The sequence below is a fragment of the Carcharhinus amblyrhynchos genome, chromosome 3 (assembly GCF_965287045.1).
Source record: "Carcharhinus amblyrhynchos chromosome 3, sCarAmb.v2.hapA, whole genome shotgun sequence".
Classification (NCBI taxonomy): domain Eukaryota; kingdom Metazoa; phylum Chordata; class Chondrichthyes; order Carcharhiniformes; family Carcharhinidae; genus Carcharhinus; species Carcharhinus amblyrhynchos.
The window spans coordinates 42355871-42379533 of record NC_137326.1 but is presented as its reverse complement, the minus strand read 5'-3'; the positions used below and the strand labels follow the sequence as shown (position 1 = coordinate 42379533).

Genomic DNA, 23663 nt, shown 5'->3' with positions numbered 1-23663 from the left:
AACGCCAAATTCTCCGTTCTCACCGGCAGTGGTGGCAGGACGTGAATGGCCAGAGAATTCCGGCCCAGAAGTCTCTCTCAACCATCATATCAGGGACATCACAAAAACCAAGTCAAGTCTTAGTTCCTCTCTCTTATGCTTAGTTATTTTCTTTAAAGGTAAATCACAAACCACCCTGATATTTATTGTAAAGTGGAACTGATGTTTATGTTTTAAAACTTTTGGATGAAAAGAAAATGTCAGCTTTGTGATGGAATTACTATGCCTTCATTTTGCTTCATGCAATTTTACATTTTCATTTCAATGTGTTTTTTGATGTTTTTAAGTGAGAAATTTTAAAAATAATTTTAATTGAATGTATTCACCTTTTAAATTAAGCATTTGATTTGTTAATGTTATCAAATTAGGCAGGAAATAGCATAAGCTGATAATAGTAAACTAAAATTAATTATTACATTGGAAAAAAATGGTATAAAAGACAAAAGTTATTGTTCTGCAAAATCGCATAGAATCTTGATATAACAATTAATTAAAATTTTGGTTAGGTAAAATTAAATTAATTTGTAGCCAAACTAGTTTATTTTAATGAAAGATGTATAGTGAACAAAATAAATGATATTTGTTGTATTAAAATGAGTCTGGTTTAAAATAAATTTATAATCAAGAAAAATTCCTTACTTTTTGAGTTACCAGTATTTGTTATGCTAAAAGTGCTGATCATCTATATTCATTACAGCTCATATATAACCGAATTACAAATAGACTACCTGTATATCCAGTGGTACTGTTATCACAGTTATCTACAATCTGACTGTACAAATACTGACCACAGCAAAGCAGTTTCTTAGTCAACAACTACAAAGAAGGTAAGCCTTAACCCAGTATCTGTTTGATTGAAATTCATTTTTAAATACAAAACGCCTTTTAAGCAGGGCTTTAATTCACACTAGCACCTTGATTTGTAGTTGCCATGGTGAATCAAGTCTGTCATTTGACAAGAGATTCACCCATTTATGACAGCACTTTATCTTGTCTCTCCAGGGGAAGAAAATGTCATAAGTGAGAGCAGGAAAAATTAAAGCTTTGAAATACCAAAATTCCTTGATTTCATTTTCATTATTCAGCTATCATTGCCTCCTGATAATGGCAACTCTATGGAAATAAATAATGTTTATTCTAAAAAAAATTATCAAATGTTTTTGTGCTGAAACGGGCAAGGCTTTTTGATTGTCAGCCTTATGAAGTCTAGCAAGGAATAGTATTATTAGATAAACCTTCAGTGACCAAATCTCATTTCCTTTTCATTATGGTGTCAAAATAATTATACATAGGTAATTTGTGGTGGGAATTGTGGAATGAGCAGAAAGATCAATTGCTGACGACCACTTGCAGCTCGTGTTCTTAACTGGGTTGAGTTTAACAGCAGAATGTGAATGCTGATAGAATAGGTGGCATAGTACACTGGTGCGACACAGCATGCAGAACATTACCGATATACTGTATAATTGGAATCCTGCTATAATGAAAGCTTTCACACATGGAAAATATTATTGTGTCTGTTATATTGTGTGCAGTTAAAACTGTAGAATCCTCTTTTCATTCTCAGATGAAATTCAAATCAAGGAATACTTACAATGTTTCCTTCCAAATGATGCAGATATTTTGAAAACATTTGAGGTGTTTTTCAATTTAAGCTAATTAATATTTGGGTGAGCAAGCAATTGACAATTGGAAATTGGCAATTTATCAGTAAAATCCACTGATAACGTTTTGTTTTCTTTTGTCAAGAAGTCTTGAGTAAATTTAACTATGTTTCTTTATATTTTATATTGTCGAGCTTGCAGAGTTGGCCTGAAATTGAATATGACAGCATATCATAGCTAATTCGTGAAACAAATGAAAAAAAAACAAGTGAAATCATACCCACCTATTTTGTTATTGCACTTGTTTAGGCATGTTTTGCATTGCCTGTATTTAAGATCATTAGTTACAAGTACATTATTTTCAGGAAGTGGAATAACAGAAGAATATTAATTTTGCTTGTGCATTTGAGCATAAACATACATTTCTGGAGGGGTAGATTGTGCGGGGGGGCGGTGGGGAACAGCTTTTGTGTTTATCGTATAAATGTGTCAGTGCCCCTATTCGCTGTACATTTGTATAATCACTTCACAAAAGTAAATCTATCTCCTATATTTACCAGATAAAAATACATTCTGAGTCTGCTTTTCCATTTTAAACTTCATATTATTTGAATCTGAAAGCAGATTCTGACAAAGACTTTTTCTGAATCTTAATATACCTCATCGTCTGCTGTTAAAGCTGCCTTAGACTCTGCATAGGTCTTAGGGTTTATTTTAGCATTTATGTGGGGTGGCCACATGTTTAACATTTAGCTTTCTCAAGTGACATTTGATAGGACTTTCACAATCCCTTTATAAAGGAGCTGATCCATTAACATCACCCGCTCCTGCTGTAGTATACAAGATGTTCTTCCTTCCAAGGAGCTGTACATAATCTTTTGTCAGGCCAGTAACTGAATGATTTTTTAAGCCCGGTGGGCAATACTTGTGTCCATGCGTAACATAGATAGACCGCAGTAGTCAGCAGCTGCATGCAATTTTAACTACACTCATTGAGCTGTAATAAAACAATATAAGCATTGCTCGGGGGAAAGATTGTATGCAGTTATCTTTAGACAACGCTTGAGCATATGAATGCAGAGCTGGATGACAAGAGGATTTTCAGATTGTGTTTTGATTGAATTGCAGAATTGAACAGGTCTAGAGTGTCAGTGGAGAGCTAATGTTTGCAGTATTATAAAAGTTTTGCTCACAGAGAGTTTCTTATGTTAAAACATTCAGCAGATTTTTTTGGCGGCTGAGAACAATAACGGGGTGAGTCCACATTTGGACAGGAGCACACTGTGCTGGGCTCACCCATAATAATACTGTTATGACAGAGAAATTATGAAGGTTAACAGGAAGGACCCATGTCCAGGAGTGATTCCAGGCAGCTGGCAGCTAGGAGAATCGGAAACACACCACCAATGAAAACTGCAGTGAAAAGCAAATTAAACCCCGTATCTGCCATCTCACTTGCTTTTCTGTACTTTCCTGTTTGGACTTGAAGGTGATTACAGTCAATGCAGTGACAGTTGACGGAAGCTCTGCTACAAGAGTATTTATTTACAGTGAATCGTGGTGATGCTGTGCAGGATGCGGTTTCACGCAGGATGTGCAGTCCCCACCCCCTGGTTTGATCATTTTTTTTTAAAAGCAACCTGATTACTGAGGCCAGAGTCTTTTGGGAGAAAGTATTGTGTAACATTCTTCTGCTTGGAATACACTTGTAGTGCAACATCATAGGGAGTTCCTTCACAGGGCTGGAAACCCAGGATCAAGGCAGCTTTAGATTCAGAAACGAAATGTACCAAAGATAATGTTTGGGCTTAGAAAGTGGGAAGTGAACAGCTTAAATTTGCTGCTAGCTATTAATATTGCGGAACATTTTAAATTCAAATTGGGTACATAGAACATAGAACATTACAGCGCAGAACAGGCCTTTCGGCCCACGATGTTGCGTCGACCAATTAAAAAAGCAATGACCCTCTAACCTAAACCAATCCCTTTCCATCCATAAACCTATCCACGGATCTCTTAAATGCCCCCAAACTAGGCGCATCTACAACTGCAGCAGGCAGGGCATTCCAATCCCTCACCACCCTCTGGGTAAAGAACCTACCTCTGACATCCGTCCTATATCTACCACCCCTTAATTTAAAGCTATGCCCCCTCGTGCTAGCTTTCTCCATCCGAGGAAAAAGGCTGTCACTGTCCACCCTATCTAAACCTCTAATCATCTTATATGTTTCAATAAGGTCCCCTCTTAGCCGCCTTCTTTCTAACAAAAACAACCCCAAATCCCTCAGTCTCTCCTCATAGGACCTTCCCTCCATACCAGGCAACATCCTGGTAAACCTCCTCTGCACCCTCTCCAATGTCTCCACATCCTTCCTATAATGTGGTGACCAGAACTGCACACAATACTCCAAGTGCGGACGCACCAGAGTTTTGTACAGTTGCAACATGACTTTGCGGCTCCTAAATTCAATCCCCCTACCAATAAACGCCAAGACACCGTATGCCTTCCTAACAACCTTATCGACTTGATTCCCAACTTTCAGGGATCTATGTACACATACACCTAGATCCCTCTGTTCATCAACACTATTCAGAGTCCTACCGTTAGCCCTATACTCTACACATCTGTTATTCCTGCCAAAGTGAATTACCTCACACTTTTCCGCATTAAACTCCATCTGCCACCTCTCGGCCCAGCACTGCAACTTGTCCAAGTCTCTCTGTAAACTATGACACCCCTCTTCACTATCTACCACTCCTCCGACTTTGGTGTCATCAGCAAATTTACTGATCCACCCAACTATACCCTCATCCAGATCATTTATAAAAATTACAAACAGCAGTGGCCCCAAAACAGATCCCTGAGGCACACCACTTGTAACCGAACTCCATGACGAATACTTTCCATCAACCACCACCCTCTGTCTCCTATCTGCTAGCCAATTCCTGATCCAATTAACTAAATCACCCCCAATTCCATACATCTGCATTTTCTGCAGAAGCCTTCCATGGTGAACCTTATCAAACGCCTTACTAAAGTCCATATATACCACGTCAACTGCCTTACCCCCATCCAACTCTTTGGTCACTTTCTCAAAAAACTCAATAAGGTTAGTAAGGCACGACCTACCCTTCACAAAACCGTGCTGACTATCTCCAATCAATACATTACTCTCTAAATAACTATAAATCCTATCCCTAATAATTTTTTCTAAAACTTTGCCCACAACAGAAGTAAGACTCACCGGTCTATAATTCCCGGGGAAGTCTCTGTTCCCCTTCTTAAACAATGGGACAACATTCGCTATCCTCCAATCCTCTGGCACTATACCTGTGACCAACGACGACCTGAAGATCAGAGCCAGAGGCTCTGCAATCGCCTCTCTTGCCTCCCAGAGAAGCTTCAGATATCATGGTAGCACCATTAATAGTTCTATTTTAAAACAAAACTATTCATAGTTGTAAACCAAATACATGGATTCAGTACTTCTCTGAAAGCAAATATAATCTTATTTGGCTTGGGCTTGTTCTAAGGTCTGTTTGTGGGGCCCTTAGACTGTAGTCACTGACAGTGCAGTAAACCTAGAAAAACTGTAGGCTGCATCTTACTTAGAAGGAAAATGCCTTCTGTTTTAACTGTGATATTATGCCACATTACTTGATAAAAATTGAACTTTGTCAATGTGAAAAATTATTACTTTTTTTAGAAAAGTATTTTCACATATGGTTCTTTTTAACCTTTTTAACTTCCTTTTTTTTAAAAGAATGAACTCTGTTTCCATGGAGCCATACTTTTCCTTGTAGTAATGTAATTTTAATTCTGGAATTGCAAAATACCTAGAGAAATGTTTTACTGCGATGTCTCCTTTATGTATTTTATATGTTTTGAAAACACTATTTCGGACCACTTAGTACAATCATTCATTTCTGTAATTTTAGGACTTTTCTGTGTTTTTGCTCTTCTGATCCTAGTCAAGCTTTGTCAGTTTCTTGACTGTCTTAAATATTTACTATTGGGTGGAAGATTGAACTTTAAATCAATCCCATTACAGTCTCCTGCTGAGCCTATGCTTTGACGTCTAATACTAATACAATTTAAACACTAGTATTTGCAATAAAATGCACAGCTATGAACTCAAGAGTTATTGTTATCATTGTTAACATTGATTATAATACTACCCATCTCCTGAAGTTTATTTTTAAAATCATCAACCTTCTCTTCTTTCTGCTCTTGATGTTGACCCTTTCCTGGTATATGGTTCCACAATGCAGCAGCACATTGCTCAACTGCTCATCATTTTGGTAGTGAGTCATGACGTGTTTTTTGATTGCACGTGTGTAGCTAACTCAACATAAGCAAGACTTCTGCCTACTATTTGCAGTTTTAGCCAAGAACTTTGAAGCCAAGTTTGCCACTTCTCCCCCTGTCTTGGCTGAATTCAGCTTCCTCAATACAAACCACGTGGAGTTCACGTGTCTGCGTGGGTTTACTCCGGGTGCTCTGGTTTCCTCCCAAAGTCCAAGGATGTGCAGGTTAGTTGGATTGGCCATGATAAATTGCCCTTCGGTGTCCCAAGATGTGTAGGTTAGATGGATTAGCCATGGGAAATGCCTGGGGTACTGGGGATAGAGTGGGCAGGGTGGGGGTGATGGGCTTGGATAAGATGCTGAGTCAGTGCAGACATGAAAGACCAGATGGCTTCCTTCTGCACTGTAGCTTTTCTATGATTTAACCTGGGACCTTCCTGGTCTGTGGAGCTGAGGTATCTATTGGATAAACTCACTGAACTATTTGAGGAGTCACAGGTAGTTAGAAGTACATCTTTTAAAAGTTTAAGATGCTGTCCATGACTTGTCTCAGTTGGTTACATATAAGGATAGATTTGAAATCTCAGTGTATCCTATATGCCATCCATGTGATAATCAGAACTTGGGTGTGGAGATCATTGGGCCCAGCAGGATCATCCATCCATGAATAGGAACGAATCTAAAATCCTATGGAACCCACTGAGCTCGTATCTGAGCTCCTGATATGTGCTTCTGGTGCACAGCCATAATATCTACCCTTCAGAGTTCACACTGAAAAGTATCATTGATGTAGGAATTAGGAATTATTTCACTGATGGATGTTGGCCTGTCCATGATTGAACTCAGTGGTTCCTGTAACCCTTCCACACCTACCAACTGCAGGTATATCTCTACCAGCATATTTGAATTCCTTTATTCCCTAAGCTTTGCGCAAGATATACAAATAATACACATAAATGCAACTCTGAACAATGTCTTAATCAGATTGCTTGCCACTAAAGTGACAGGTGAACTTGTTTGTTCAAGTAAAGGCACATAATGTTTGAAGTGATAGGTGATAGTTTGAGTTCTAAGTTGCTTTTTACACAAAAGCACTGATAATACTTGATTTCGTTCCAGTGAATGATGAAGATCCTCTTTCATGCAGATAAGTTGTAACAACGGTAGCAAAACCTTGACAGCCTCTCTGACAATTCACAGAAAACCTGTTCGCGTTTGGACTCAAAACACAGATGATTACTTTTTGTTGGAATTTGATCCTAAATTGAGTTTAGTAACCTCAGTCCTGCCATCTGTTGGGATGGCGAGGAGGTTCTGTTGATCTTTTATTGACACATCTGACGGCAGGAAAAGTCTGTGAAGTTGCAGCAGACTCAGCCATTTGCATTTCACATTGACGGAAAGTAAACACATTATTTCCACATTACTTGCTGCCATCTTTAACACTGTCCTGCAACTGTCTTCTCAGGAATTCATGCATGTTTGGGAAAATTTCCGTTTCCTCCACAAAGCAAACCCCAAATTGCAACTTTTTTAACCATTAAGTTGGTTTTGTCCTGGACATTGAAGGCATACAGTCCTTGAAGCCCTAGATGTAGCTCATTTGGGCATAAAAAATGCCCGACAAGTTTTAAGCTGAGAACCAGACCATGTCATGCAGTGGGAATGGGTTGTCCGTAAAGAGAAATTTGACCTCAGAATGAATTTCAAAGAAACACGCTAAGACCTTGCAATGTGACAGTGATCAAACCTCTGTGTGGAGCATTATATCAGTGTGCTTGCTACACATCCATTAAATAGAGCAGAAAACAGTGTGGAATTTATGGTTAGGCTTTTTAAAAGCTTATCATATTCATAGCATTACTCAGGAGTGCCTACCGGTTGGTTGCCAGGCATGTGCTTCTCTATGTGTACTGCAGTGCAGCCACATCATTTTTGGGGCAGCTGCTCTGATGAGTGTCACTGCACCTACCAGTCATTGATTTCACTGCATTGGTGCAGACATCAATGCATTATACCAGAGAATAGCATGTTGATTCATGAACTGATCAAGCAATGGGATAATTTTTTCAGTTGTTTTTTGTGTAGACAGAATAAAACATCTTCTTGCAATGCACCTTTGTAAATGTGCCTTGTGAAGACCAGAAAGCGAACTATCCCTGCCTTGTCCATGGATTTGTCTGGCTGTAGAACGAAGTACTGGCTACCAACGTTCTTTCTAAGCTGTATGGTCAGAACTCAAAAGTCCCCATGAAGGCCAACACAAATCAGCTCATCTAAACTATCTGTGTGTCCAACATTGCAAAACATTTGAGAAGCTCATTTGGGCACACTGAAAAAAAATGACAGGGAATGCTGGTAATGATATGGTTCACTATTTGATTTTTAGGCATTGACATTTCATTAAATCAGTGTCATTTGGTAATAGCAATGACTGAATTAATGTTATGACCTTCTCTACAAGCATGTTGCTTATCATGTTGCAGCTTGTAATTCCTTTTGACTTGAGTTCTTTTGGTTCTGAAGAAGAGTCATATTGGACTCTGTTTCTGATTCCATATATGCTGCCATACCTGTTGAGTTTTTCCAGCATTTTCTGTTTTTATTCCTGATCTCAAGCGTCTGCAGCATTTTGTTTTTATTATATTGTTCTCGTGTCCACTTGAAAAATTCTGGTAGTTTGTTCTTGTTATTTATTTTTGGTTCCAGGTGTCTGTGTAGTAGAGATGGTTTCAAGCTGTTATGCAACAGGGCTTCACCATATTACAGACACTGCAACTGAGGGCATTCCATGGCTGCAGTCCAAATAAATCCCATTTCAATGTAGGTTTTGTCATATTTATGTGATTTTGTTTTGTACATGGTGTCAAGGTTTCACTTTGCTAACTGAGATTCACGTTTGGAGACAGTATTTGTTGCCTCACTGATTTTCAGCAAGTGTACTGCTAATAGCAAGGCAAATTTCATCACTTCACTTCTCATCACTGATACTTGGTATGTTCTTAACACTATCTGTCATTCATTATTTATCAATATTCATCATTAATGCAGATATAGTGCCAGGTGCTACCTGTGCAACCAATGAAAAAAGCCCCAACAAAAACCACCCCCAACCATCCCCACCCCCATGATCCTAACAGGCCTGCTGTCAGATACATGTTATAATAACTCACTGGTTCTTACTGTCTGGAGATGTGCATGTGGCTCACATAACTAACACTGAGTCCCCTGGAACCTTCCAGTGAGCTTGGGTTATTTCAGTAACCAGCCTGAGACCAATGATGATGCCACACCAATTTTACTCATGTCTTTCATAAGTCCCAGATCTTTGGATCCTTCCCCTAAGATTGAGAAAATGGCTTCCTCTTATTGAGAAATCATGCACAGTGAATGAAGGAAAAACAACAAATAGATTGCATGCAAAATACAGGAATTCTGAGGAAGGCAAAAAGCAAAGGGAGGATATTTTAAAGAGGAAGCCACCATTACACAATCTGGGGTATGTGTTCTGGAGTTCGGGAATGCCTGATCTAACTGCTGTAGGTAGCACATGGCTTGAGAAGAATATTCCTCTCTTCCCATTCATGGCATCAAATTATATTTATAAAAATGTGTATTATAGATTCAGTTGTACTTCATATGTGCAGTGTCCTCCACCTTTTCCATGGTACTAGTTTCCTGACATCTTGCAATTTTTTTATTTAAGATTTTGAACGATGTATTTTGTTTACTAATGTTAGTGAGCCATACTGTTTGAGAAGTAAATGTGCTGCCATAACAATGTCAACATGAGGCCAGGTGGGTGTGTTGCCAGATAGCCACATTGCGGCCCGAATGATGGTGCACAGGCCTTGTTCTGTCATCAGTAATTTGTTTACAATTAAAGTGTAGTTGTTGTTGATGGTCCGTTTAAAAAAAAATTAAAGGGACTATCCACAACAACTACATTTTAAAGGGAATGTTGGTAAGTAGTAAATGCTAATCTGCTGATAAGCTATATGTACACCAGGAAATGTCATATTTGATTTTCACCCTGTGCTAAGGTAGCTGATGTAAGTTGGGGATGCATATGCTACTCTCAGGACCATGGGTTAAGGAGAGGAGAAAAATTAGACTGATCAAGATTCTGGCTGTTCATTGATTCTTGGTTGAAAGTGCTCATATAGATTTGAGATGAAGGCAGTATTGAGAATCTACTGGTGAAACAACATGCAAGTATTCAGTCTTTAGACACCTACGTAAGGTATGTCCACTGTAGCATAGTAATAGCTGCACGTGAAGAGATAATGGCTGGAATTCTCCCAAAAAAATCTGAAGTATTGAACTTGTGTGAAAACTGGAGTAATTCACGCTGTTTTTATTTCAGTGGGAGTTCAGACTGGAATTTCCCACACTGTGCACTGCAGAGGCCACCAGCAAGAAAAGCATTATAAATCAGCGGGCAGGGCCTATTCCCGCCCAGGAGGCTGAAACCAGCAAACCTCTGTGCATGTGCAGTGGCCCTGCACTGTCAGCCTCCCATTTACTGGCTAGCTCAATCGCTGACCAGCCCTGCAACTCCACAACACTGCCTGTCCGAACCTGCCCCCCGCAACGGCCCCAGTCATGGGTCCTGACCATTCCCGGGCCAGCCCCGGCCTTCCCATCCCATCCAGGACTGCCCTGATCATGGGCCTCCCTCCTTATTTGATTAATTCCAATGGCAGAGTGGCAGCGGGACCTGCACCCCCACCGATTGTCCCTATGTCATGCCCCCATCAGGACCCACCTCATATGCCCTGGGCACTCCCCAATGCCTGATGGGCAGTGCAGGGGGCACAGGCTGGCAATGCCAGAGTACCCATGCTCAGAAAGCACCACCACCCTGCCACCTGACCCCCTGGTTGTCCCAATTGCCCCCCCTTCACTCTAGCGATGTTAGGTCGTTAGCTGCTCAAAAATGGGGAGTTAGCGTAATCCCCACTGGAGTGAAACACTCTGGCAGGGTGGGAGAGGCTAGCAGTCTCAGAGACTTCAGTCCCAGGCCTACTAATAGCATTTAAATGATATTTAAACTGTCATTTAAATGCTAGTCCCCGCCTCCCTGCCGATTTCTGGCATGGAGCAGACTGACAGAATAGAGCTTAAAATCCGTTTTAATTGGCATTGACTTTTAAGTTCTGTTTTAGAACGTTAATTTTACTTGCCAAAATCAGCAGTTGAAAACTGAAATCATAAAATGAGGCCTGTCAAAAAACTGGTTTCACTGAATACATCTTGAGCAGGTTGTTTACTACATTCTATGTTCTTTCAGTGAATAAACATGGTTTTGTGGTTTGATCTAGGGGTGTAACTATATTTTGATATTTGTTACAAAATATTTGATGCTGGTAATAACAGTAGCATTGAAATGTCAGTATGACTACTGCCTGCATGTCGGCACTAGTCCAGTGACTTTCAAAGGGATGTTTTATTGATTCTGTAATTGCATACAGTAGAATGGACATATTGTCACTGCCCAAGGGCAAGGAAAGCCCCTGTATTGAATACATCTGCTATATCCACATATACAATCAAAACATTTGACATTTCTGGGTAGAAAAAGCTGCACTTTGAACTGTTAACTGTCCCATTAGCCTTTCTTTTTTCTGAACCGCCTCTTATAGAGAGGGATAAGACTTGGTAAAGCACAAATGACAACTTTTGTCTAAAATATTCACTGCAGCTGATGCTTATTTACTGTCAGTGTTGCAGTGGTATCTGGCCTACCTAATGCTGTCTGAAGAGAACACTCATTGTCAAGGGACTCTTGTCTTCTCAGCTGGGGACTATAAAGTGATAAATAATAAATGTACAATTGTGTCCTGTACACTGTGTTTCTGATACTACATAAATCCATTCTTTCCCTTGAGTGCATATGCACGTCTTTGGAACCTGCTGCTGTACCATTCCTTAACGCAGTAGGCACAGCCGTTCTGGCAAAAACTGAAAAAAGCCTCCTCAAGGGGCTAGTCTGTGAGGTACCTCACTTGTTGTCACAAGAAGCATGATTATATTCACAGTCTCTATCAAGGGATGCAGCAGTTTTCATTTCAGAAGTGACTCTGTCAGGTAATTGAAAGAAAAGGAGAGACATCACATTTTATCCTTTGGTATACTCAGAGGGCCCAAGCCTGTTAAAGAGGGTTAGACATAAACTGTAATGAAGAGGAGTGCTATAATGAGGCAAGACAGACACCCTGTAAAATGGAAAGATTTATTCAGTCGATTATGAGCTTCATGCAGACCTCATTTGTCTTATTTACACAACATTACAATTGGTTCACCTTTTACTGGGTGTTCTCTCTTCAGTTGTTTTCACTTGAACAGTCAATTTCTAGCAACAGAAAATGTTTGTTCTCTTTTTTAGGAACTGTAATCTTAATGGTTACACCAGAGTGCTGTATTTTGAAGCTGAGTATCACTGGTTACACCTTGGTCAAAAAACCAACACCAAAATGTAAAACCCAATTAAAGGTTTCAGGCAGAAATGAAATCCATGACTCAATTTCAAACATTCTGAGAAACAAAAATCACTTCCTTTGTGCTAACCAGCATGTAAGCAGCATTCATTAGGTATGAAATTTATCATTAAATCCTGCACTAGCAGCACGTTCTTTCCTGTTTCAGCACACAAAGAAGACATGTTTCAGTTTTGATCATATCAGGAGAGATCAACATGCTTAAAAAGAACTAAACATAGCAAAATGTTTCCACATTCACTTGAGTGGGAATGTGATAAAATAGAAAACAACTTTGTAGTTGGCCTATCACTTTTTATTCAGACCCCTCTCAAAAGGCCAAAATATAAACTAAAGATCAGTATCAACTGAAGTTATTATCTGAAGAAGTTAAGAAAAAGTTTGCATTATGATTTACATTTTAGATCATAAAAATCTAATAAAAATTAAGAATTATATGGTGTTTGATGATCTTATCCCGATTTCTGCATCCGAAATTAAAGCATTAGTGCAAAAAAAGTGCCAAGATTTAATGGGAATTTTTGTAAGTAGTTTTATCAAGAATCTCTAAAAGATCGACCTTGATGGTTTTTATTCCAAATTAGGTTTTATTTCTTCCATATGCCTTTGCAATTGACAAATAAAATAATGATTTTGCAGTGGCAAAAGTTTTGTATCTATTTTTGTAAGTATTATATATTCTGTAACAACAAAGAAACCAAACATTAATGTAGATCATGACATGGATTTTTAAATTTGTTGGATGAAAAAGTAGCATATGATTACCATGTGCAGTATATTGATCCTAAACCCAACAGACTCTCCATGGAAACTCTGATTATGGGGACCGTCATGCTCTAAGATAATGTGTAGGAAAACCACAAAGATGATACTAAACGGAAGAAAAGGGCAATCACTGCTTGTCTCTCTGGTAGCAGTCTAATATCAGTAGTTGCGTGACAGAGAGTAAGGAAAAAATGACATTGCTCTTGTTTTTATTTTACATGTGATTTTGTTAAAATCTTAAGTTGTAGTATAGCAAAAACTTTTTTAAATTAGTGGGCACAGTAAAATGCACGAAGATGCACCTTGCACATAAATTTTAAGTTGTTTAAGTACTTCATTATATGCAGTTTACTGAAACTCTAGATGGTCAACTGAATGAGTCAAACAAATGCTAATGCTGAAATTTATTTTTCATTTCTGTCAGTGCCTCACTTTTTAAAATTGATCATTTTATAATGACTATAATTTTTCCCAGGTTAAATTATCTTAGCTGGCCACAAGCTAATGTATTCAGAGATGCAAAGGAGCAAGTGTAGGCCATTCAACCCCTCAAGCCTGTTCTGCTATTAAGCGAGAAAATGTCTGATCTGTATTCTAACTTCATCCATCCACCTTGTGCCTTTTTTCCCACTTCCTCCAGTGGGAAAAAAAATCTACTCTGCATTTACCATTTTGATTCTTTTTGAATTCCAACAATCTCAAACAAATTACAATTAAGCTTTTATATTCTAAGGAATACAAACCTAGTTTATGTAATTTTACTGCATTATTTAAACCTTGAACTCCTAATAACAATGTTGAATCTGCACTCCTTCCAAGGCGAGTCTCTCCTTTCTAAGATATGATAGAATTTTACAACCCCTCCCACCAGTGGGATTTTCTAGTCCTTTTTTTAATTTTTTACTCCATTCTTAAAGTTACAAAGCCAAAGCTCAGAATGTACCGGACAGACCCAAATCCATTCCTTGCTTCCTTCAAAAACCAAATTCAAAATCCAATTGAATCCAATTCAAGGTCCCCACAAGGGAGACAAAAAGGAACCCAGCTGACAAGATAAGGCACTGCACCTCATCTTGGGCTTGATGCTTGATCTCAGCCAAAAGGCTAGGAAGCAATTGAGGTCAACAGACTTTTGAATGGTTTGCTTCATTTTCCGGCTCTGCTTCTACAACAGGGGGATGGCAGTATTCCACCTATGGTATCCAGAAATGTACACAGTCCCCCAGATGTGGTCTAATCAAAGTTTTGAATAGCTGTAGCACAACCTTCTCACCTCTATTTTCAAACCCTCCAGTTACAATGGCTACAATTCCATTGGTCTTTCTGATTTTTTTTGTTCTGGATCACTACATTTTAGTGATCTGTGTATGTGAACTCCTAAATTTCATTTGAATTTCTATTGTTTCCAATTTTACAGCATTTGAATAATTCTTGGATCCATAACTTTTTAGTCCAAAATGTATGTTCCCTTTACTCCAACTGCCGCAGTTTTGCCCCATCACTCAATTGGTTAATGTCTTTGTAATTTTATACTCCCATATACATTGTTTACTATGCCACTAATCTTTGTGTCATCAAAAAACTTGGATATATGGCTGTCATAAAAAATGAATTTCAACATTTTCACACTCATAGACAATGTAAGATCATAAGAATGAGAATCCAGAGTTGGCCATTTGGCCCACTGAGTCTGCTTCACTGTGCAGTAACATCATGGCTGATCTGATTATGGTCTTAATTTCACTTTTTGCCCATCTCCCATTACCCTCAACTCCCTTTTCAATCAAAAATCTGTCTAACTTAGCTTTGAATATGTTCAGTGATCCAGCTTCTACTGATTTGATTTGATTTATTATTGTCCTGTGTATTAGTATACAGTGAAAAGTATGGTTTCTTGTGTGCTACACAGACAAAGCATACCATTCACAGAGAAGGAAACGAGAGAGTGCAAAATGTAGTGTTACAGTCATAGCTAGGCTGGAGAGAAAGATCAGTTTAATGCGAGGTAGGTCCATTCATAAGTCTGATGGCAGCAGGGAAGAAGCTGTTTTTGAGTCGGTTGGTTGGTGATCTTAGAGTTTTGTATCTTTTCCCTGACAGAAGAAGATGGAAGAGTGCATGTCTTGGGTGCATGGGGTCCTTAGTTATGCTAGCTGCTTTGCTGAGGCAGTGGGAAGTGTAGACAGAGTCGATGGATGGGAGGCTGGTTTGTGTGATGGATTGGGCTACATTCATGGTTCATTTTATGGTTTCTTGTGGAAACTGTTCTCCGTGGAAGAGAATTCCGAAGACTAACAGCCTTTGAGAGAAGAAAATCCTCATTATCAAGGTCGTGAGTGGAAAATCCCTTATTTTGAAACTGTGTGTCCAGTTCTACTGTCTACCCTAGAAAATATCCAGCATCTAGTCTCTCAAGCCCTTTTGGACGTTGTGTATTTCAATAAGTTCGTCTCTCAATTTTCTAAACTCCAGTGACTCTAAGCACAACCTGCTCAACCATTCTTCTTAAAACAACTGTTTCACCTCAGGCCTTGTGAGTCTTATCTGAAATTCTTCTAATGTATATCCCTTCCAGGCCTGCTAACAGCAGGAAGCTTGGCGGTTTGGCAAATTTAATTTGGCAGGTGGTGTGATGAACTTTTGCAATTATATTTTTGGGACTTTAAAGGCAGGTTGAGCTTCCTGACAAGCAATGCTGGAAAGTCCTTTTACATGTATGAGCATGTCATGCATAAGAACATAAGAAATAGAAGCAGGAGTAGGCCAACTAGCCCTTCGAGCCTGCCCCGCCATTCAATAAGATCATGGCTGATCTGTCGTGGCTCAGTTCCACATTCCCGCCCTCTCCCCATAACCCTTAATCCCCTCGCTTATCAAAAACCCATCAACCCGCGTCTTAAAAATATTTAGCGAGGTAGCCTCCACCACTTCAACGGGCAGAGAATTCCAGAGATTCACCACCCTTTGAGTGAAGAAGTTCCTCCTCAACTCCGTTCTAAACCGCCCCCCCTTTATCTTGAGGCTGTGCCCCCTAGTCCTACTGTCCTTTCTGAGCGGGAAGAGTCTCTCCACCTCTATCCTATCCATCCCATTCATCATCTTATACGTCTCAATGAGATCTCCCCTCATTCTTCTAAACTCTAACGAGTACAAGCCTAATTTATTCAGCCTCTCCTCATAGCTCAACCCCCTCAACTCCGGCATCAGCCTAGTAAACCTCCTCTGCACTCCCTCCAAGGCCAAAATATCCTTGCGTAAGTACGGCGCCCAAAACTGCACACAGTACTCCAGCTGCGGCCTCACCAATGCCCTATACAGCTGCAGCAAGACCTCCCTACTTTTATATTCAATCCCCCTCGTGATGAAGGCCAGCATCCCATTCGCCTTCCTGACCACCTGCTGCACCTGCAAGCTGGGTTTTTGCGACTCATGCACAAGGACCCCGAGGTCCCTCTGCACCGTCGCCTGATGCAGTTTTTCTCCACGTAAGTAATAATCCTACCATTATTCCTACCAAAGTGGACCACCTCGCACTTGCCAACATGTATGTTGATCAAAAGGCCAGCTCGCCAGAATTAAGTTCCTCCTCCAAATCATGTTCTTTACCAGTCAAAAATTGAGCCATTGATATTTGGCCTTCCTGGGGCTTGTTCACAAATATCAGCCTCTTGATTGAGATTGGGTCCTGGTAGGACAAGCTGCACAATGATGCACACAGGAGGTGGGTGAATGGGTAGATGAAGTGGGGGATTGAGGGGGGAGGGTATCAGGAAGGAAGAATAGGATGCTGTCCAGGGCATGATAACAGATTGTCTGAGAAAGAGAAAGACAGTGAGGTGCTTCATAGAATCGTAGAAACCCTACAGTGCAGGAGGAAGCTATTTGGCCCATCGAGTCTGCACTGTGAACAATCCGACTCAGACCCTATTCCCATCATCCCACATATTTACCCCACTAACCTATGCATCCTGGGACACTAAGGGACATTTTAGCATGACCAATCAAGCTAACCCGCACATCTTTGGCATGTAGGAGAAAATTGGAGCACCCGGAGGAAACCCATGCAGGCACGGGGAGAACGTGCAAACTCCACACAGACAGTGACCCAAGCCGGGAATCGAATACAGCTCCTTGGTGCTGTGAGGCAGCAGTGCTAGCTACTGTGCCACCATGCCGCCCTCAATGTGAGGTCCATCCTTCCCTCGGTAAAGAGATGAACAGGACGCATATTACTCCAGATGAGGTCTCACCAAGTCAGCTGCTATCTGTCTTCTTCAATCCTACACTCTCTTGCAATCAAGGGCAACTTCATAGTTGCCTACTTACTTGCTGGCTGCTTGTTAGCTCACAGTTACTTTTGAACAAGAGCAGCAGATCCATTTGGCTAGCCATACTCCTTATTATCTTATCTTAGGAAAGATTTGTTTGCTGTTCCTCAGACCACTGTGGAGAGCCTGATGCTTTTGACCCACATACTCCATCTGCCATGTTCCTGACACCTCACTTATCCTATCTAACACCCCTTGCAGCATCTTTGCATCCTTCTCATATTTCACATGAGGACACCAGCAAGACGGGTAATGATGACTGAAATTGCTGCACAGACAACATTCTAAGTGGGCTCAAAACAGAGTGAGCAATACCCGCCTGATCATGCCTAGGCTGCACATTAATGAATGGTGGACAAGGCTGAAACATACTCGTGTCTGAATACTCAATGATGACACCACTGCTGATATGAGACATTAGAAGGTGTATCGTTAGAACCACTTCACTCAAATTTTATTGGGAACCAAGTGCTTAATTTGCCACAACCATTGTAACAACTAGCAGCAAAATGAGAATACAGCAAACTGAACCACAGTACAATTAAACATATATGTTTACAAGTGTCAGAGGAACCTTACCCTCAATGCGCAGAGATTTTAGTGTACTCATAGAATTCTGCAATGCAGAAGGAGGCCATTCGGTCCATCGAGTCTGCACTGTCCACAGTCCCACCCAGGTATCATCCCCACAACCCCATGCATTTACCCTAGCTAGTTCCCCTGACTGTAAGGTAGAATTTAGCATGATGAATCTACCTAACCCACATGTCTGTGCAAAGAAAATTTTGGGGTATGTTTTTCACTGTCACTCTGGTGGGGTAAGGCTTTGTGGAGCCAGAGGTTAGACCATTAAGTCTGAAGGCTGTCCCAATCTACAATTAAAATTTACTTCCCCATACATGGGACCTCCCGCCACACAAGCATCTTGGGCGACTACCATATCATCACTCGTGTGATATCTAAGTGGAGGTGTTATGGTACAAAGATAAGTTGGCCAGACTGGGCCTATATCCAAAGAAGTAGAGGTGATCATATTGAAATAAATAAAATTCATATTTAACTGGACAGGGGTCAGCCATTTAGAACTTTGATGAGCTGAATTTCTTTACTCAAAAGCTTGTGAAACTTGGAATTCATTAACCAGCAGACTGTGAATGATCAGTTGTTGAACACATTCGAGACAGAGATCAATACATTTTTTGGCCTCGAAGGGAATCAAGTGATGGCGGGGGTTGGGGGTAGGGGGGGGGTAGTTCATGAAGGCGGAGTTGAGGTAGAAGATTATCTGGGATCTGTTTAAACGGTGAATCTGGCTTGAAGAGTCAAATGGCCTCCATCTGCTCCTAATTTCTGCATAAGTGGATATTCAACAATTCTTTTACTACTCATCCTTGGAATATGGCCATTGTAGGCAAGCCTGGTATTTATTGCCCATCTGTTGTTAACCGAAGGATACATTTGGACCACTGTTTAATACAGCTGAGTGGCTTGTTCGTCCACTTCAGAATGCATTCAAGTGCCAGCTGTAATGGTGTCTGACTGGAGTCACATAGAGGTTTGGCTGCGTAAGAGTGCAGATTTCATTCCGTAAAGGAGTGATGTACCAGTTGGCTTTTAGGGAAATCATCACCTTTACTGATACTAGCCTTACTTTTAGATATTTTGTAACTAAATTCAGTTTTTCAAACTGCCATGGTGAAGTTTAAGGGTGGGATTTTACGGCCTCATTCATCCCAAAACTGTAAAATTCCACCTGAAGTCGACGGACCCTCCCATGCTCCACCTCTTACCTGCTCAGATTCCCGTGATGGGTGTGATGGTAAAACTCTGGCCTAATTCTTTGCTCACTGGATTTTAGTTAAGGCTAGGTATAATTCTACTTGGAATATAGCCACAATATTGTTATTGTGTCTGTTAAACCCATACATATGAAGATAACTTCAGTTCACATGTACAAATGATGGTATGGCCATCAGTTACACACCTTATCTGAAAGGTAAGATACTAAATACTAATCAAAATGGCTAACCAGTCTGGGAGCCAAATATGGAGCTTCTGATCTGTGTGTTTTGGTTACATATTCTTTTACAAGGACTGGACTTACTCACCCTTTTATTCATTCTTTGTTGATATATACAAATGCACCTTTATCAGGGCACCTATGAGTGTTGAGTACATAAATGAATTGTGTGAGGTGGTATTTAAATGTATAGACGAGGTGAGTTTTGGATTTTATCTCTTGTCTTTGCTTAGTTTTGTCGGTATTGTATTGGGAGTGCTGTGAATGACCTTTGTATCTTAGTGACAGGAAAAGTATCAGTTTGTGTTCGTACTCCTGATTACTAATCCGTGACCCATGCTAGGAAGGATATGCGTATAAATTTTTGTGAGAGTAGAACTTAAGTCAGCAGTGATGCTCCATGATAAGAGTAAAAGTAAAAGCGCCACAGTCTCAGATGACTATAGGCTGCTGTCCTTCTTGAGGGGGAGAGCTGACTGGTGGTGATTTAACCTCTAGGTCAGCACACCTCAGGCGAGGGAAAAGGTTGAGAAGGTGGGAGCCTTCATGAATAACCTCAGTCTGATAAAAATAACTTGTTGGCACATCATGCCATTTGACCAAGATACCAGACGGCTGTCAGTAACCTCAGCATTCTCAGAAGAGAAGTGATGAAAATTGTGTACGTGTTGGGTAGATTGTGGAGAGGGGGAGGAGAGATGAAAAACAGGAGGAATTGAACTTTTCAAAAGATAAATTTCTCCATCTTTGACTACCTCTGTGTGATGCATCTACCGTATTTGACCAGGGTGCCTGTGTTGCTTTGGTCTTTAGCTGCCTGCTTTATATCACTTTTATGCTGCTACCTAAAGCAATGTTGCAGACTTCAGTTCTGAATGTGTGAAAATGAAGATTAGAGTTATGACTTCAACTCCCCACATTAAAACACTCAGAGATAAAAGGCTTGATGAAGAGCATGAGGCCAGGTTTCAGGTCACATCAATGTTTGCATTTTCATACCATGAAGTTTAAAGGGAAGCGTTATCCTACCAATTGTCTCAACATTGTATGTAGTTTTGTTTCTTAACTCTGCTCTAGGTGTAGTTTGGATGAAAGTCTCTGCCTGAGTGTTTTTATACATCTGAAATAAGAAAGTTGTCTTTTGTTAGTGTATTTATCAGACCACAAACAATCGTGTTTTAAAAAGTTGATAAAAATCAGGAGGTTAGCACCTTAAAGTGAGAAAAAAATATATCTGAGGTGATAGCAGCCTGATTTTATTAGCTTAACTGTCGTGAGACAATCTGGTTAGAAAACAGAAGCACTGACAGCTCTCTTTCCTGTCATGAAGAAAAGAACAGAGATGGAGCTTCGTTCCTCTAGGAATTCACTGAGGTCACCCAGCACTATGAGTAATGGGTTGCAGATGGGCAGGTTTGATCAAAAACAACAAAACGCCTGATTTGTGGGAAGATAAATTAGTGTTACAGGTGCGATAATAATCTTGATCCCAAAGTGGTGCATCACAGGAAAGATGTCTGTGAAGTCACTGTTGAGTTTAATGATGCTGTGCTATTGTTCGAAAAAATTACAGGTATGTTAGTTTTACCGGGGCATTTTAAACAACTTCTCCTGTATTCAGTTTTATGTTTAATGTTACAGAAGAAACAAAGCTAAAGGACTACATTTAAGATTCAAAATGAGACAGCAGCTGTGGTTATTGTTGCATTATTGTACTTCCTTTTGAAGGAACAAATTACAACCACTGCTTCAGTTCTCATTTGGAATTGATTGTCCTCAGTTTGAAACATTTACCATTGGCCTGTTGAACAGCTAGATGGGAGCTAGTAGCAGAATATGCCATTACAGTAGCACGTTTCTACTATTGGTGAGGCCAGTAACACAGACTGTATTTTCTAGCTGAAAGAGGAAGTGTGTCGCTGGGGGACTAAAGGGGGAAAATGAAGGGACAACCATTTTTTTAAAAAACTCCGATGATTCACACTTAATTTCCATTTTTTATTTACCAAGATAGTCATTTTTATTCTTTTTTTCTTTCTGCCAAACATAAAGGTCATCAAACGCTTTTCATTAAAAGATACTATCAAGCTGCAAATAGAAATGCTAATTTTTGCTATGACTACCAAGTGGTGCAGCAGATCAGTGTACTAACAGGATAGTAGTATATTTCTACACATAATGTTCACTGTGCTCACCAGCTGCTTGGGGGACACATAGAGAAGAGCCTGGGGGCATTTTTTAGTGGGTAGGAAGCATCAGACATGATTACCCTGAGCAAGTTTTGTACAACTTTTAGTGTTCAATTATAGAATACCATTGACCAAAAACAAGCTATTATTCTGCTTGGTCTCCAAGTTAGGGAATGGGAGTGAAGTGTGAATGTGTAGAAGCAGAGAGAGAGACTTTTAAATAGGGACAAAAGGATTTGCACTATGATTGACTGTACCGCCACCCTACCCAGAGATACATTTGCTTGAATGAAAAACAGCAATGTGTAATTGAGCTGCAAATTTAGTGGACAATAAAATATTATTCTGCTTTGAACACAGCAGCATGAAATATTTGATTTTAATTTTTTTCTGCATTGATCATTCTTCTGCACTACCACTTCATCAATTTTGTCCAATTATTGACTTCCTTTCCTAAAGTTGCGAATGTTTTCTTTTTTTCATTTCATTGATGGGATGTGTGTAGGGTCAAGGCCAGCATTGCACATCCCTAATTGTCTTTAGGAAGGTGGTAGTGAGCCACTTCTTTGAACTCTTGCTGTCAGTATGGTGTAGGGATACTCACAGTGCTGTTAAGGAGGGAGTTCCATGGTTCTATGGACTCACCTATCTCACTCAAGTTGGCATTCTTATGTGCACAGGTAGTGATTGCCAGCAGATTTCTCAACCATAGAGAGCATCACAACTGAGCATGATCCTGGCCTGCTTAACAGTCACGTGTGTATATCTTTCTGCAGCAGCCTCTGTTCAGATTGTGAATGAAATCTTGGACATTTTGGCTTCATACTGTGCACTTGCTCAACCACTAACACAGTTGATTTCATGATAGTTAATTGCCTTGAGAATATTGGAGGAAACAATAAGTAGAAAATATTTGCTATATATTGAATGGTTGCCATTTGATTTTCCCTTCACATAGTGGCTTGAATTCTCTGGCTGTTTAGTCCAGCAGGATTCTATGGTCCTGCAGGCATACACCCCCACCAGAGATTTTGTGGCGATTTGGGGTGGCTTCAATGCGAATTCCTATTGCCAGTAATGGGTCCAGAAAATCCCACCACTCCTACCCCAAAGAAAAACATTGAGTGGAGGCAAGAGAGTCTCGCCCAGTACATATTTTGCTTTGGTCCACACATGTTGCATCCTGTCCAGCCAAAAAATGGCAGAAAGACGATTCAGAAGACGCTGTTAACAATCTAATTTTTTCTTGTACAAGGATTGAAAGTTTCTCTATCATTAAAAGTTATCGAAAGATTTGGACATTTATTTCAAATTTTGAAGATGCAAGTTAAATGGTATGTTACCACTGTTTTAGTAAGTAACTTAGTTATAAAGAGTGCTCTCATTATCCTGTTGAGTTTAACATTCTGATTTTAACCAAACTCAGATACAAATGTTCAGAACAGAACTAAAAATCTGATAAGGGAAGCAGTCAACAAATAAGCAGATATGTACTGTAAAGAAGCAAAATATAATTAAATGTTTCTTTAAGTATTGTAAAATAGGCGGGAAGGGATTAAAGGATTAATTCAAAGATCGGGCTATTCAAAGGGTAATGTTATTCATGGTTCAATTCTCACCTAGGCTAGGTGCATTTATGTATTGAATTCAAGTTAGTTCACTTTCACTGAAGTGCTTTATTGCAGAAAATGTATGGCATAAGATAATCTCTATTATGACACAAACAGTATAAAATTATACGGGAAGACTAAATGAGAAGATTGATGTTGTAGGATTTTGAGATGATCAGATTCTAACAGAAAATAATTTGAGCATGCTGAGTTTAGCTGTAACAAATACTGTACTGTGGTAACAGTATGCGATGCACTGCAGGTTTAAGAAGCTTTGTATGCTGCTTATTTTCCTTCATT

General features: G+C 39.9%; 1 protein-coding gene across 7 annotated transcripts in view; it reads left to right on the top strand.

Annotated features, from left to right (window-relative positions):
* Positions 1-23663, top strand: part of foxp1b (forkhead box P1b) — a 492035-nt gene that overhangs the window by 110566 nt on the left and 357806 nt on the right. For 4 of the 7 annotated variants that reach the window (XM_080183572.1, XM_080183525.1, XM_080183541.1 and 1 more), the window contains exon 3: positions 737-866. The exons of the other annotated variants lie outside the window; for them this stretch is intronic. The gene's annotated coding sequence lies outside the window, so the exon portion shown is untranslated. The remainder of the gene's footprint in view (positions 1-736; positions 867-23663) is intronic. 7 annotated transcript variants of the gene reach the window in all.